Source organism: Plectropomus leopardus, chromosome 23 (genome assembly GCF_026936395.1).
Source record: "Plectropomus leopardus strain MGB_pleo_1.0 chromosome 23, ASM2693639v1, whole genome shotgun sequence".
NCBI lineage: Eukaryota > Metazoa > Chordata > Actinopteri > Perciformes > Serranidae > Plectropomus > Plectropomus leopardus.
The window spans coordinates 11452672-11469530 of NC_142198.1; the positions used below are offsets into that span (position 1 = coordinate 11452672).

General features: G+C 38.2%; 1 protein-coding gene across 30 annotated transcripts in view; it reads right to left on the minus strand.

The window, feature by feature from the left end:
- Nucleotides 1-16859, minus strand: part of LOC121961980 (receptor-type tyrosine-protein phosphatase delta-like) — a 406358-nt gene that overhangs the window by 205884 nt on the left and 183615 nt on the right. The gene's annotated exons all lie outside the window — the stretch shown is intronic.

Sequence of the window (16859 nt, forward strand, 5' to 3'; positions counted from 1 at the left end):
CTGCTTGCCTCAGCACTTAGAGGCGCACGTTTAAATGTTCGGCTTTCACCCGGAATGGCCCACAAGAGGGACGCCTGAAGGGGGTTGGGGGGCGGAGGCTTGATGCTGAGGTCCTGGGGAATTGCATGGTCATTCATCACATTAATGAGTCATGTCACTTTATTTACAAAAAAGGGAGAGTTTTTTCCCATGGATGGGCCCTACTATCATGATGCGGCATTCTGTTAATGTTGGCTGATGTTAATCGAAAAAAGGCAATGTAAGAATTAATCTACAGTAGCACAGGTAGCCAGTCGAGTTCAGTTGAATATCAGCGTGCTCAGTTGTAGAGGTTCAAATTTGTATGGGTTTTTGGGATGCAGACATTTGGGGGGATTTTGGCTGAGAATGAGCTCTAGTTATTAGCACTTGGGCAAGCTTTGGGCCAAAGGCAGACCATTCATCACACCTGCGGCAGTAGTCTGTGCAACCAGCTGTGCCAGATTTAGGTCATGTTTGGTCCAGGCAATTCTGGCAAACTTGAGAATGAAAAAGTCTTGGGGGTATTTGATTTTATACACAAAACTGCTGCTGTATGAGTGGTTTTTTTTGCTGTCACAGTGATGTTTTTACTATTTCAGTCTGATAAAATGACCATTTATAAAATAAATAAAAAATAAATAAATCATTGCATATTTAAATCTAGGGTCATTCCATAGAAAACCACAGACCTCCCAGTTCATGACATGTTTTTTTTTTTTTCTTCTTTTTTTATATTAATGTAAAACCGTGTTAATTTCACTGGACTTTCTGATATCCTGTAGTTCTACTCCAAATACTGTTTAGTTATGAATTTTTGACTCCGAGCTCAATTCATTATCTATACCGTATGTGTGTTGAGCTAAGACAACTAAGATGAGTATTTTGTCCAGACAATCTAGTATGCAACAAACTAGCAAATACAAGCTGTAACTTGCAAATTCTCCGAACCCAATGGAAAATGGCTTCAATAGATATAAAACAAAAATAGAAAACCTTGAAATCAACATAGTACAAATGCTTACCTTTGAAGTAAAACCGCTGAATGTAGTATTACAGACAGCTGTTGTTATTACTTATTAAAAAAAATTCTAAATCGAATACATACTGCAGGGTTGTTCAAGACAACTTTCTGTGCAGTCCAGTGAAAAATAAGCACTTGATGAGGCTTAGAATACACATTGAGCATTGCAAAACTTCAGAAATTCATAATTGGAAAAAAGTATTCTGAGTACAATCATAGTATTTTGCAAGGTCCCATAAATATACTAGAATTATTTTAAAAAATAAATGCATGAGCTGTGAGGTCTAGGTGAGTTGGTATGACATGGTTCTACTGTTTCAGAATATATAGTAGCTTGACATATAGCTCATAGACGCAGTTCATTAAAGTTATTGCTTCCATGTGGGTGGTAAAAGGTTAAGGTGCTAGATCCCATTCCTACCTGTGGATATATAGTGAAGCAGCAATGGTATACAGGTTAAGCACAAAGTCAAATCCAACAGTTCTGCAAACTCAGTCCCAGCTACTGTTCATATCATGTTGGTGTGCTATTATCACCAGCTTCCTCCCACGCTTTGGTTGCCTCATGAAAGCTCTGATACAGACAGGCTAGGGAGATTTAAATATGTGTGAGGATATTGGAAGTATATGACATTTTTCTTTGCCTAGGAAATCCAAATCTGTGATATTACCATTTCAGGGGTGAGCGGATTTAAAGCACGATGGACTGATAAATTTCAGGACAGGGTGAAATAGATGAATCTCAAGTTATTTACCCTTTTTAATTGGAAATGTCTGTCACAGGGCAGCAAGCCGAGTCCTCTTCCAAGCCATTATCTGTCTGCCTTGATCATTTGCAGGTATTTTATGGAGAGTGATGTGCTAAGTGTCAACGCTAGCTATTGAATTTATTCCTGTTGGATTTTTTAAAGGCTTAAAAACACAAACGCTGAGGAATGAAAAAAGCTCCCAAAAGGTCAGCTTGTTAATCACATCACCACATTTACTGTTTTACAGATTCACAGATGACAATTGATGAGATTTTACTGACAGGAAAGCCAAATCGTTTAATTTACTTTAAAGCTAAACTCTTGAGTTTGACAACCCCCGTGGAGTTCATATGATTAATCTGTCACTGGTTGAGCTTCAAATTTACTTTTGTGCCAAGCTAACTAGCAAGAGCTGTTATCCCTTAACAGAGGTCGGAGCTGTGTTTTCAGTAGACTTAAACAAGCTGCCTTTTAGCAAGCCCTTGGGCTTCACTCATAATTGCTCCCCAGGGTCCTGTCAATAGTTTCTACCTGCTCTTGAGCTCTCATTCCCGGGCTGTCATCCTTGCTCACTGGCTGTCTGGGCCCCTGAGTGACACAGCAGCGTCACAGGATGAGCTCTGTTGAAGGATATCTCTGGCTCTAAAGGAGGACACCACTGGGACACTGCCAGCCCGGTGGATGATGTCACACTGTGACAGCGGCGACTACTTGAGCTCACAACAGTTGGATGTGGGCTGCCCAGGGACTATGGGTGTTTATGTGGGGTTGTGTACCATCGTGGATGTACTCAAGTATGTGTGTGCACTAAAATGAGATCCAAATGCATATCCAGAGAAACTGCCAAACATAATATTCTTTAGAAAAACTGTTTTGCTGTAAGCACAGACACATTCTTGGACTATACTGAGACTCCTCGCACAAAGAACCAAATGTGCATTCGGTACTAACAAACAATTCAATGATCTCATCTCTTATTCATGACAGCACCAACGTCTGTGCAAACAATATATATATATATATATATATATATATATATATATATATATATATATATATATATACATTACAACAGCTAAGTCACTCTAATCTGCATTTGTCACAGCAAAAAACAGACATTTGACTAAACCCTAATTTAAGCACTAGTAGTAATACGGACGTTTTCCACCTCTGAAGCAGTCGCTGATGTGTTTCGACCATGACAGCACTAAAAGCAACGCTTTTGTTTCAGTGTCCTACCCATACAAACATGGATCTCTTGTGACTGCACATTGGCTGTCTGTCCACTGTGTCTAGCAGCAGCACATAAAGGCTCATTTGCACCATCTGCCAGTGGAGGTGACAGGGGCAACTCAAGTGCCAAGGGGCTATTGAAAAAAAAAGTACAGCTGCCACAATCTACCTGCTCTTCTGCTTTGCTCTCTATGGAATATTTTCTCGGTTAAACTGGTCTTTTGGTGGCTTTTGATGGCCAGCAGTGTTGAAAGAGTGAGACATTGTGTGCTTGCACACAGTCACAGCAGGGTTTAGCACTTGTTCACTAATGTTCTGAGCTTTTTGTGGTGACAGGAGGTTGTGGGAAAGGTCTGCTTCAGTAAAATGTGACTGCATTTGACTGCTATAATGTATAGTGAAGCTAAATGAGCAGTATTTTCAGGAGGAGTGGTTTTTAGCCATGCTAGAGGTTTGCGTGAAATATCTCAACAGCAGGATTAATCCTAATGGCTTTTGGTATTTTTCATTTTTTGTTTTGTAATTTGGCGCAGATTAGACTTGGGGGTTATTAAGGTATAGCGGTATACCAGGGTATTTAGACATTCTGACAGTATGATTTCCAATACCATCAAAAATACAGATGTTTATCTTTCTATTAACCTTGACAGAGATGCTGTTGTATGGATGCATTGTATGTAGTTCACATCACGTGCCACCAGAGGTCAGTCTCTATTGGTCGAACAGGCAGCTGAGCTGTTCTCAAAACAGGCTGTTTTGACGTTTTACTATAAAGTGTAATCCACTCAAATTCGTACATATCCTGAATAATTATAAGCCCATATTTTGTGCATAGTCAAAATATTTTTGAAGGCTGCTATCATATGGCCAGTGAGCTGACAGGAGTAAACAAGGAAGCTGTTGCTAGCAGTCTTTAAAGAAAGCAGGTTGGAATAGTGGATGGGACACAACACCACAGACTTTCCCCCCGGGACTTTCCCACAGAGATGCTCGATCAGAATTGTGTGAGTAATTTTAAGGTAAATCCTCACCATGTTTCTTTTCCTTAATCTAACCATAGTAATTTTACTTGGCTGCACCTAACCTCCATAACTTTGTTAATTACGTAACTTTACGTCAAGGATGTTGTTGTGTCCTATGGCGCTAATTTGTAGGTTACCATACATATTGTTGTGTGTGCGTTTTTGTAGTATATCAAAGAAAGCCTTCTATGAGGATACGTTGATGACAAACATGGGGACTGCGAGTGGTGTAATGTTACAGGAGTGTAAAGAATTGCAGAGAAAGAAAACTTTTTTACATCAAATTCGATGAATTAAGTATTTATTTCAACCAAATCAAAGTTGGTGATTGTTGGTACAGTGGACTAACTAACCAAATGACTAACAAGACTAACCATGATGTTTTTGATGAGTTATTTGTTTTTTACAATGAGTTAATAAGGCTTTTAAGCTAGTCTTGTTGCAAGTTTGGTGAAAGAGGAAATTTAAATTCAGAAGGTGTGCATTTGTATTTCTCAAGAAAAATAGGTGTAGAAATTTTGCTTTTCTTGAAATTTAAACTCTTATATTGTGTATTTATAGACTGAAAAAGTTAAGAGAGACTTCTCAACATAGCGAACACACTGGTGGGATGATGAGAGGGTAGCACTGTACTCAAATACGGGCATACACCGTATACCCAGGTGAAATTTCAGTAAGGTATGAAAGAAAAAAGATAGCGCTTAAGCCTAGTAGCATTCATGATTACCAGATGATGGCTCATGATGACTTTGGTGATCCCCTGAATTTTCCTCTTGTGCCACCATGACTTTGGCATCTGAGGTTTTTTGAAGAATGAAACAAAAACAGTTGGGTTTATTGCCACGACATTTGGTGCAAATATTCATTACACATGCAGAATGAATTGTAATTGCTTTTGTGATTCCCTGACTTTTTAATATAGCACCATCATTAGATCTAAATTCGAATATATCCAATACTTTAGTGTAATACCTGCAAAACTAATGACATTCCCATCATCCTAATTGTGAACATATTAATATGCTGTGCTAGAATTTAGCTCAAAGCACAGCTGTGCAGCCTCACAGAGCTGCTTTCATAGCTGTAGACTGTTATTCTTGTTGTATCAAGATTCCTCAGTGAAGAGATTTCAGTGCAGAATTTGATACAGCTGTCACATCTTCAGTTCATTTAAACTCTGATTGTCAGTGTCCAAGAAGAGAACATGTTCCTGAACTTGCAGATGTACAACTAGACAGTTATAGACAATTATTGGTGTGCCAGCCCTCTTTGTAAACTGCTGATGAAGCGACGGATTCCACTTTGATGGTAATTTGAGCACCGACATTCTTAGACAAGGATGTTTCATGAGGGTTGATTCTGTCCCTTCGCATCTCTCTCAAGACTTACCACTTTCAGAAACTTCCTAACAAAGTTAGTGATCGTTGGTGCAATGTGTCATGCTTCTGACGGTTTGATTGTTTCTGTGTTTTCACATGCAGAGGAGCGGAGAGAAAAAGAGAGCTTCATGTGTTGCTCAAGGTCCTTTTAGATACTCCCCATCCCACATCTCCCTGCACAATTAATTTTATCTTTGGGGTATTATCAAGAGGGAGCCTGGCAAAGCAGCATGACAGAAAAACGGCCCAGAACCCCGAGGCCCAGGGTGGGAATTAATCTGTTTGACAAGATCTCTCACAAACGATTTGCCTGGCTTTCGTTCAGTTGGATGTTGCCACTACCCTGCATATCTGAGGGGGTGAAGAATAAGCATGTTTCAAACATAATGTAAACTGAATCGACTCAAAACGTCAAAGTGAGCAGTGACAGGATGTTGTCGATGTGTGCGAAACACAAAGAAAACATGCAGTCTTTACAGGTGTTAGGTATCAGGAATGTTAAGTGAGCATTAGCATTTTTCATATCAACCATGCAGCCATAATAATTCATTCCTATCACTGTCAGATGACATTATTTCCTCCACAAAGCAGAATCTAGTTGTGAATCGAGCTCCCAAAACCGGTTCGTCTTATTCTTCTCTTGCTTTCCAAACTATTGACATCAAGCAGACGTTTGATGCATTATCTGGGATGCAGAAAATTAATCAAAGTAATGATTGAATAATTATCTCAAGTGCAATTAATTAAACATGCCAATGAACTCATCTTGAACAGCTGTCCTAGCTTCACCACTTAATCACTTGTGAGAATTACCAAACACAAATGGAGGACGCCGAGTGCATGCAATAATCTCTGCAAAGTGCATTGTTTACAAACAGTAATTAATATCACACCGTGTATTAGCAGGCTAAGTGACTGCAGTGCACTTCTATAATTGCACCAGAGAGAGTTGGGTTTCTTCCCCACTCTTGCCTCAGAACACCTCTTGTTAAGACAGGAGACAGATTAAAAGACTGAGTGCTGACATTATAGACCACATTCTGAAAATTCAACACCGATTTACAGTGTTTTCGATGGTGTGTTTTGTGAGTGCCGTGGTGCCTTATTAAAATGCCAAAAACACATCATCCTTCACTGTAAAATCTATGATTTAACCTACTGAATGTCCTGGAGAGCATTAACCTGATAATTCATGCTCAACTCAATTTCTGCCCACCTACTGTAAAATGGATTTATTTTATGTTTCTGCCTGAGAATGTGAAATAGTTCCCACTATATGTGCTGGCAAAGAACTGCCTAAAAGTGTCAGTGAGCTCCCTTAGTGTCTTTTGAAGGGATAGTTGTTACCAGGCCAATGTTGGAGTCTGTGGCATTCGGCGATGAGGTAATTTCGGGCATCACATATACGGCTTTCATGGTCCGTGGAGCCTGACAGTCACAGCGGACTCCAGGAAATGGTCTGTGTGGTTCTGACATATGAAGGATCTATCTTAGACAGACTAGAGTCGGGAAAGAGGAATGAAGATTGACAACGAACAGCACCGGGCAGCAGACTGCCTAAAAATGAACTGGACAGGAACAGTTGCTAACGCTTTATATATGGTCATTTATTAGCTAAAGTTATGATTTACTGATTGCAATAATACTAAAGCTCTGTAGCTCTGTTCAGCACAATGGACTACTGTATTATGACACACACATTAATATAATATCAGTAATTATGTGCACTTTTTATAGCTCAAACAAAATGGTGCGATTGTCCTAAGCATATGAAACCATTGTAGGATTTTGAATATGAAAAAGGATAATTACCATTTTCATTACGATTTTAATATCTTTCACAGTACTGTACATTTCAGTGATTACTGTACCGTCAGAGCAAAAGTGAGATACTACAGTAATTAAAATAAGCTTAGTGCAAACTGTGTGCCTCACTGCCATTTTCCCCATCTGAACTTAAAAATTCCCATGTATAATGACAACATAGAAAATTAAATGCCTAAGAGGCAAGGTAAGAGATAAAATACAGCAGTCTTTTACTTTGCCAGACAAAGGTTACCATTTAATTAATATAGTACAATAAGTTGTGTATTCTCTTAAGTTCACAGAATGTGTACATGAATTAAAAAGGACAAAATGACTGTCAAGGGACATTGCTTCCCAACCTAATGTACAAATAATCACCTATCTATGAGTCTATTTAAAGGAAGTACACTGAGCATTAAAAGTTATCAGTGTGATGATGGTACACAGTATTATTTTATTCTCTTGGCATTTCTCAGAGTTTTCTTGCAAAAAGAGCAATTCAATGAACACAACACAGAGTTTGGACACTGGGCATAAATCTGCATTTTCAGTTTCTTGTAAATAAAATGTCACCAGCTTTATCAATTAATGTGAAGAAAAGCAATTATCTCGAAGAGAAAATTTGCTATGACGGAATGTGACTGGTCTTAATCGTCGTTGTGTTGTTGTAGGAAAATGGTTTAAGCCGTGTGGTTTCATCTTTTCTTCTTTGTTGCTTCCTTCTGAATTATTTTTCTGCCTGTCTTTGTATACGCGTGTTCATGTCACGCTGGTCTAAAACTCTTAATAGCTTCAAGAACTGCAGATTTTGACTGGGTTAAAAACTAAGTTTAAAGTACACACTCATTTTGCAGCTTGTCGCAAGCAAAGCATCCAGTCACTTTGATCATTTTATTGTTTGTCCAAGCAGAGTGCTTTGTTGGAATCGATATCCCTCCAGTATAATTGGTGTCATGCCTGGTTTGGCTAAATAAGCCATTACACCAGAAGATACTCTGGCAAACTAAAAGGGCATTTCTGACACTTTGCCTAAGAATATACTGAGCAATTACATTGACAAAAAAGGGTTTGAGGCATTGTGCTGTACAAAGCTCTCAGAACAATTTGTAGTAGTATAAATAGGAATTACTCACACTCAGCCGAGATATGTCAGTCTAATCACACGTCCCTTCCCTCTAAGGTTTTAAGGTTATAGTATATGTACATTACAGACAATGTCGACAATTGTTTTTTGCTTTCAGGAGGCTTGTTCTCCAGTTTTTGGCGAGCATGGCTCATGTAACATTCACATCATGAATGGAAATAACATTTGTTGTTGCCAAATTCTGCAATGTATTATCTCACTTTGACTTGCATGTTTTTAGCAGACTTTTACTGTGATTGAAGCGCATTACTGCAAAATGGGTTCACCTCTGATCATTCAGTCATGTTCAGTGCAGGTCTGTAAAACCCCAATTCACTGTCAGCTATCCAGAGGAGCTTAATGTATTTTTGTTAACAGAAAAGTACAAGGTTAAAAGGTTAATATCTGGCAGTGACTACAATTCTCTATGCTATCGTTGCAGCATGCTGCACCCCCCTCTCTCGCTCACTCTCGCTCTTCCACAATTGTGTTATTGTGTGAGTGCACACTCACGCAGATGCACACACACTCATGGTACTCTCTCTCTTCCCCTCAGTGTACAAGTTGCAGCAGAGCCATCCATCCAAACCCGTAGACCATGAAATTAGGTTAAGACGTAAGTCTGTGAATGACACAGGTGTGGATACAAATGAGAACATCCGAATGAAGAAGTGCAGATCCAAGACGGCTGATACTGTAGTCGTTATAGGCATTCGGAATTATATTTCACAGTTTCCTCCTTCATTTTATTTAGTCCACTTTTCCTGTTGTGTATTAGTGGTCAAGACAGGGCATTAGCATACATGCTGGGAAGCTGTGCGTAAGGATATTAGGAGCTCTGTCATATTCCAAATCTCATTTCCCATAGAAAACTTTAAAGTCGCTCAAGCTTGTCTGCACTCCTCTGCTCCCTTGTATAAATCAGAACATTTTTTTTCTTTCTCTCTCTTTTTTTTTGGAATACATTTAGATATTCAAATTCTACGGTCTTGTTCTTTTTTAAAATAATTTCCCATGTATGAGTAAGATTTAACAAATGACAAGCACAATAGCTATAATTGCAGCTCCCTCTTTATGACAATATTAATGTAACCACATTTCCAGACAGAACGTCTGCTTAACATTGGATTCAGTACCAATGTTCATTGTCTTACACACAGCATAAAAAAATTATATTACTCCTGTAAAAGTATTGTAACAGTTAAAACTAAAGATGACATTGAAAAGTGAATATTCATTTTTGGTCATTACATTTTTGGTCACATTTTTATGACAGAATTCACATTCTGTCACTAGCTATACTTAGTGCCTTACTATATAAAAATTCCAGTATTTCCTGAATTGATACTGGAATATAGCATTCTGTATGTTATGCTGGAAAATTGACAAGTATGAATATAATAGCTATGAGGACTGTGATGTATCAAACAAGCTGGTCATTAGCTGCTTTTAGTAATTTAGATGTAAAAGAACATGGCAATGTGAAGTAAATTTAAACATAACATTCAACAGTTAATAGTAAAAAAATCAGATTAATGAAGCTTTTGTACTGTTTAAAAAGGAAGCACAGTAATTTAATGTAAATGTATTTCCTCAAGTTTGATAAACTGCAGGGTTGATAGAGATACACAAAGGCAAAGTAAATTCACTGTTTTCTGACTGTGCTAAATTTGTCTGCACTGTATTAAGAAAGAGGTCAAGACCAATTAGTTAAAGATGATTACGTAAAGCAAGTCAATAAAGGTTGGTTTTCTGGAGTGATTTAAAACAGTGGTAGTGCATTGGCAAGCCCAAGCTCCAAGCTTCACAGGCATTTCCAAAGAGCATTGATGGCAAACACCCAATCAATCTAGACTTTAGAAAAAACGGCTATAATAGAGTTTATTCTGTGTATAGTGGAGAAGTGAAGCTCTTCTCTCGATGCCTGATCTTTTTTATTTTTCCTTCACATAATACAAGAAAAAGAATCTGACAAGACAAACAATCTCAGTGTTGTTAAACCATCAGATTCGTCATCAAAGTACTGTAGAACGGGCCGCAGCTTTTGAAAACAACCACATCTAGAGCCAGTAATGTGCGACCATTTATTGACTATTGCTTTTACTATAATAGGTATTGACCCGTGCATCGGCGAGGATCTGCTGATGTCTGCAGTCCTTCAAATCCCACCGAGTTCAAACATAAAAAAGTTTGTGCACCAATTACTATAGGTCTATGTTGATACAAAAGACTGCTGAGCACTTTAAATGGAATGAAATATGTGCAATGGTGAATGTGATATCAGCTGAATCAGATTTTGATTGATTGGGAAGTTGGGGCTATGTAGGGTGCATGATAGAGAAAGTCAAGAATAAATTTGCCAACTAATGATCCTTTTTGTTTTTGAATTATGTTTAACCTGGCGATTCAAGATAGCATGACAGTAGGTATGAAAGAGTGAGAGGGTGAGTTGAATTGGAATGCCTGTCAAGGAAAACAAACCCTATACACCACAGTGCGTATTTCACTAATTACATAAGGCTTCAATGCACGCTAACTGTGTTTATATCCAGTTAAGCACAAATATATGAACTCAGTTTTATTCATAGCCTTGGATGCACAGTTAGCATGAAATGAATAGACTTAAGAGGTAAATTAGCACATGTAATGTGTTATCTGTGCTTGCTTGCACACAAATGCTCACACACACACATACACACATATAATACATAAGCACTTGTGGGAAGCCGAAGGGTCAAGTGGTTTTCAATGCGTGCTATGAAAATGCCTGACGCTAGCTAATATTTCCTGATGTGTTCTTTTTATTTGCATACTGGGTGCTGCCTCAGCCAGCTCCTATTGTCAGAGCTTTCTATTTGAATGTCAACACTATTATTACAGCAGGTGATGCAACAGCAGGTGTCTCTCTGCCTGTCTGTCTCGTATCATCTGTCTGTCCTCCTGCGCCTCTCTCTCTCTCAGCCTCTGCTGCTTTCCTTTCCTCAGTTTTGTTTAACAGCTATCATTATGTGTCTGCCAAATGGAATCCACTTGGAATCCACTCTTTCTACCCTTTGCGAGCATCTCTATTTTTCTAAGCTTGACATTCTACCACTCTTTCCCACTCACTCTGACTGTAATGGGTGAAACGGAGAAAGCTCCTTGTTGTTGTCTTGCCTCTCTTTTCCTATTGTTTACAGCCGTAGCCTTGACAGTGTTGCTTCAGACTAGCTTTGGGAAAATGGACACTTTGACATTTCACACCCTGAAATGTGGCAGCGTATGGTATTACCAGTAAACACTGTTCATTACTGCCTTGACAGCTGATGACCAAGATTCAACCCCCCTGCACCTGCCTCTGCCAAGACTCCACACAAACGGGACTTTCTAACTTCAAGATGTTCAGAGCGATCAAAGCTGAGAGGCTGTGTTCTTTTCTATTTTCCTCATCCTGTGTTCTTCTGTCTCCTTGTCCTTACTTCCAACCATGTAATCAAGTGCACTTTATTGCTGTCATGTCTGCATAGGTCGGACTATATTTTCAATTCTGGCTTCATTGATGTTGAGAGACTTTAAAGATAGGAATGAAAATATAAAGATAAAAGCAATTTGTTTGACAAATTTGACATAAAAATGTGTTTCTTTTAATATAAAGTTAGCATCTTGAACTTTAAATTTCAAGCAATGTAGATTTCAGGATAATTTATTCACTGTGGGCCAATCAGGCAGTGAGTTTTCTATTTGAGTTTCTTGAGAGATGTGTCAAGAGCTTGAAAAACAGAATACTAAAACAGTAAAAAATTAATTTCATATCACTGGAGTGTGCGTTCTACCAAACGATTGGTACCCCAACTGCAATTACGACACAGTTTTAAAAAAGGCTCGTTCTTATACACAGAATAAAATTTAGCTTCAGGTCAAGTGCTTCAGTATTTCCTTATTCAAACTGAATCCCTAATTCATTGCTCATTCATTAAGGCATAGCATTTCTTCAGTTAGTCCAATATGTCATTTTGAGTCGGCATAAATTTGGCAAGCACACTTTAATGAATCTGAAGTGGTCTGGATTGCTTAGAGACTATCACTCCTTCATGATTTACAAGAGGGAGTAAGGTGATTTCATTTTCTTATAAATTTTAATCTGCCCCTCTACTGAGGTGCACAGCTGTTTGCTATGCTTACAGGAACACTGTAGGCTACATGACATGGTTAGATGATCCTCAAGTAAATAGCATTTTATAGAAGTTTTCATGAAATTGGTTAATAATTTAAAATCCTTGTCAGTATAAGATGAAATTGAGATACCGTAGGAAATGAGTGAATCAAGATTTATGGAATTGTGAGAATAAGACATAGTTAAATTCATAGTAATCCAATTGGCAACTGCTACAGAGACTAGAGATAATGATTGAAAATGTCTAATAAAATATCCTATTATCAGTATAATGCAAATGCAGAAAGCAAATAAATGTACATGTGAGAGAAAAATGAAAAGGACCCGGTCTAGTGCCCTGTCTCCTCCCTAGAAACAGCGAGGGACAAATGGCTCAGTTTTAACCAATCAATGAGGAAAACAAGATTTAAGTTTTTCAAAAATTTTCTGTCAAACTGATCGGTGAAAGACCTTTTTTCTCTGAATTAAAAATAGAGAATAATAAGGGACTTTTCAACAAAAAGGAAGTCGCAACTAAGACTTCTAACACGATTGCTAAATAGCCATGACTGCAAAAGCAGTAAAACTATGTAGTCTTTGTACAAAATTTCATATTTTTCATTTAGACTGGCCAAAAAGGGTCTGTTTGGACTGTGTTTGTATTCAGTATTAAATGGTTTTTATATTGAAAATGCCCATATAGTAATTGTAACACATCTTTTCTTGATATGCACATTGATTTTCCGCATTATTTATTTATCTATTTAAGTCATTGAAACAAAGCATCTGAAATCTGAACATTACATATTGATCTTTCCACTTGAACAGATAAATGATGAGACTTTGTAAACAGTAGTGACTGTCTGAATAGATATTATACCCAAGGCTAACCTGCTGCAGCCATGGACATGACATACTGTATAAAGGTTAAAAACATTTATACTGGAAAATGATCACAACAATCCTTTGAGCTGCCATGTTGCTTAAACTACAGATCTAATGTCTTTGTAAAATGAGCAAAACATTATTTAATCTTACAAATAGCAGATTTATGGGAGAGTTCTGAGATTGAAATAATAGATTTGACCATGAATCATTTGGCACTCAAGAACCAATGATGTAACCAATATTCAATCAACAAAGTGCATTGTTGGAATCAGCCGTAGCCAAACATGATTCAGGGTCCCTGTAAGTGCAGGATATGGTCAGAGTGTATGCATTTTGGAAATGATTGTCCCATCGGATGTTTTATATTATCAATAATTATGATTTTTGTAATAGATATGAGAGTAGATTGGACTGAGGTTCAGCTTACACCCCTACAACATTCAAATTTAACAACTATAAAGAGGTAAATTGAGAATAAATATAGGTCTTCTGCAACATATAATATGAATTTACAGTAATATACTGAGAATCATAAAAAAGACATAATTCATTTTTACAAATGATCCAGGAGTTTTCATGTATTGTAGACATATATAATATACGCTGTTATTTTATCCTTTATAGCATAGAATAAGCATAATATACAAGCCTTAGCAAAATCGTGATTTATGACATTCTGGGTCATTATAAATGCAGTTAAAGAACAAAGACATGGTGTGCAAGGAACATACATATTTTGAAAACAGATATCCCATGGTGTCTGAGTCTGTACCTGGTAGAAAATTACCCGAGATCATTTCATATCATTTCATCTCACAGTTCTGCCCTTGAAACTATATGCCCAATCTGTGTCTTTGCTATAAATTTCAAATGACATACGAGTTTCATCACTGCAGAGATATGGAATTCATTTTGGCACAACTAAGCATTTTAATGACAGTCACTAATATCATTCATAACTGCAAAATTTCCAGTTCAGTGGTTGAATATTCTCATATCCGGTGGGACTGGGAACGCCGTTATTTCTTCCTAAAGAGGCAACAGCAATATTGCATGTCTTTTGAGTATATGCAAAGCATTTTCCATTTTCCTTCAACAGTGCTCAGTCAGAGCAGCCATGGCAAATATCATTAAATGCCCCGCTAACACCCAACCCCCCTCTACACACTCACACATATACACAAACAAACACATGCACAAAACCACCTCTTCCTTCTCTGTGCCCATACTCATTTTTCCCCTTCTTTTTTCTTCCTGGCTATCACTCAGTGGCAGCGCGCGAGGGAAAGGGAGTGCATTGATCTGCCAAAGTGAGCAGCCATTTCACAGGGCGAGTCTGTGCGGCGCTCCTGTCCCTGAATGGGAATTGCTCATTTCACCTGGCCGCGTTGCCTTTAGCAGACTAGTGGGAAGCCCCTGCTAGAGAGGGACAGAGGGAGGGAGGGAGTGCAGGAGTCAGGGCCCCGGTCAGGGCTTGGCAGGCGGCAGATAAGAGCTCCTCATGCTGCTCCTGCATGCACTTACTACTGCTGCTGGAGCTCAGCCCCTCTCTCTCTCTCTCTCTCTCTCTCTCTCTCTCTCTCTCTCTCTCTCTCTCTCTCTCTCTCTCTCTCTCTCTCTCTGTCTTTCACACACTCACATACGCATAGCTTTTCTCCACACATGTGAGGCACTAATAATAACTTTGGCGTTCTGGTGAGTCAGCCTTCTTTCCTGAGGCAAGGATAAAAGTAAAACATGGTGCCTTTATTGAGTCTGAAATCACTAACTGTGGAATTCCCAGAACAGGGCTTTAGCTCAGCCTGTATTCCATTCACTGCCAAGATGCCATGTGTCCACGAGATCTAATATTGTGTCCAAAGCAGGTGCTGATAGACTGATAAACATGCCAGTAAACTATTCATGACATTCACTTGGACAGCATACAGTATAGGGAACATGTAGTTCCAAAGATGAAAAGAGTTGTAGATGAATAAATTGGCTTATTTCCATTTCAATATGGACTCTGTATTTTTTAGATTAATCAGTAACACAACAGAATCAAACTTTCAACATGTTCTACAAAATGTGATGAGGACAATTTTTTGCTATATTCCCGATACTAGACATTTCATATACCAGCAGGTTTTTTTTTACAGTTTATTTATACAGCTAATGTGTTTTACCAAATTTACTCTGAAGGAAAGGCAATTATTGCCTTGTGTATGTTCACTGGTACCATTTTTTACCAGTGAATGAAGCGCCACATATTTGCACAGCATGCAAGATGTAGGGAGGTGGTCTGGATGGAAGTACAAGGTGTAGGAGTTGTTGAAAGTATTTAAGGGAACTTGCTGCCTCTCATGTCTCAGTGTATACTTCACCAAATTCTGGGTGAAGCAAAATTAAATGTGTAATGTGTCTGCACCCAGTCAAATATGTATAATTAAAAAATCGTCAGGTATATGAAACTTTGTTTCCAAATTGTAAAAAAACTGAGCAGTATACTCTGCTCTTGGATGCTGGGGGCATGTCCACTGAAGGAGCTGAAACTATGTTGCAGTTTATACTAATGTTAGAGCTCATAGTATAATATTTTAAATTAGTGCCGTTCTGCTTCCCTCTGTGGGTGTGGGAGTGGTGAGTTCACTTCATTCTCTTTGAGATTCTTTGTGACAAAGGAGTCACAGATTTTGCTTCTGTTCACTAATTATTTATTTCTTAGGTATACATTTGTTGCATATTGATAGCAAGTTCACCAACACAATGATAAATGGAAATGTTAAGTAGACTGCATTTATATAGGGCTTTTCTAGTCTGTACAACACATAAGCATGTGCTTACACTGGTGGTCGAGGCTACCATAAAAACCACCTGCTGATCATATGAATATTCACACACACTCAGGAGCAATTTGGGGTTCATTATCTTGCCCAAGGACACTTCAACATGAGGACTGCAATGGTACTAGTATTAGTATACATAAGGTGCCAGTGTGCATAAAATGGCAACAAATTAAAACTTGTTCATCCAAAAAAGTGCCAGCGGACCATCCCTGGCACCCTCGATAGAGGTCCAAGCGAAGTCCTTAATGTCCTAAAATCCTAGAAATGTCCTAAAATCCCACAAATGTCCTAAAATTCAAGAAACATCCTAAAATCCTCATAAAATCTGGTTAATGTCCTAAAATCCTAGAAAAATCCCCAAATCCTAAAAACGTCCCAAAAATGTCCTAAAATCCAAGAAACGTCCACAAATCTGAGGAATGTCCTAAAATCCTGGAAACTTCCTTAAATGTTTTGCAAAAGTTACCCCAAATGAAAGCAAGCTGAGTATCCTTGACCGAAAAATATCAGCATGGCTTGATAACAGAATCAAGTGAAGCAGAGTTGTGGGGTTTTTCTTGTTATTTAGATAAACCAACCATAATTTCTCATGTTATTGCTTCAGAATATCTATTTCAAATACATGGCACCTTGTTGAGATTTATGCTGTTTTTTTGCATA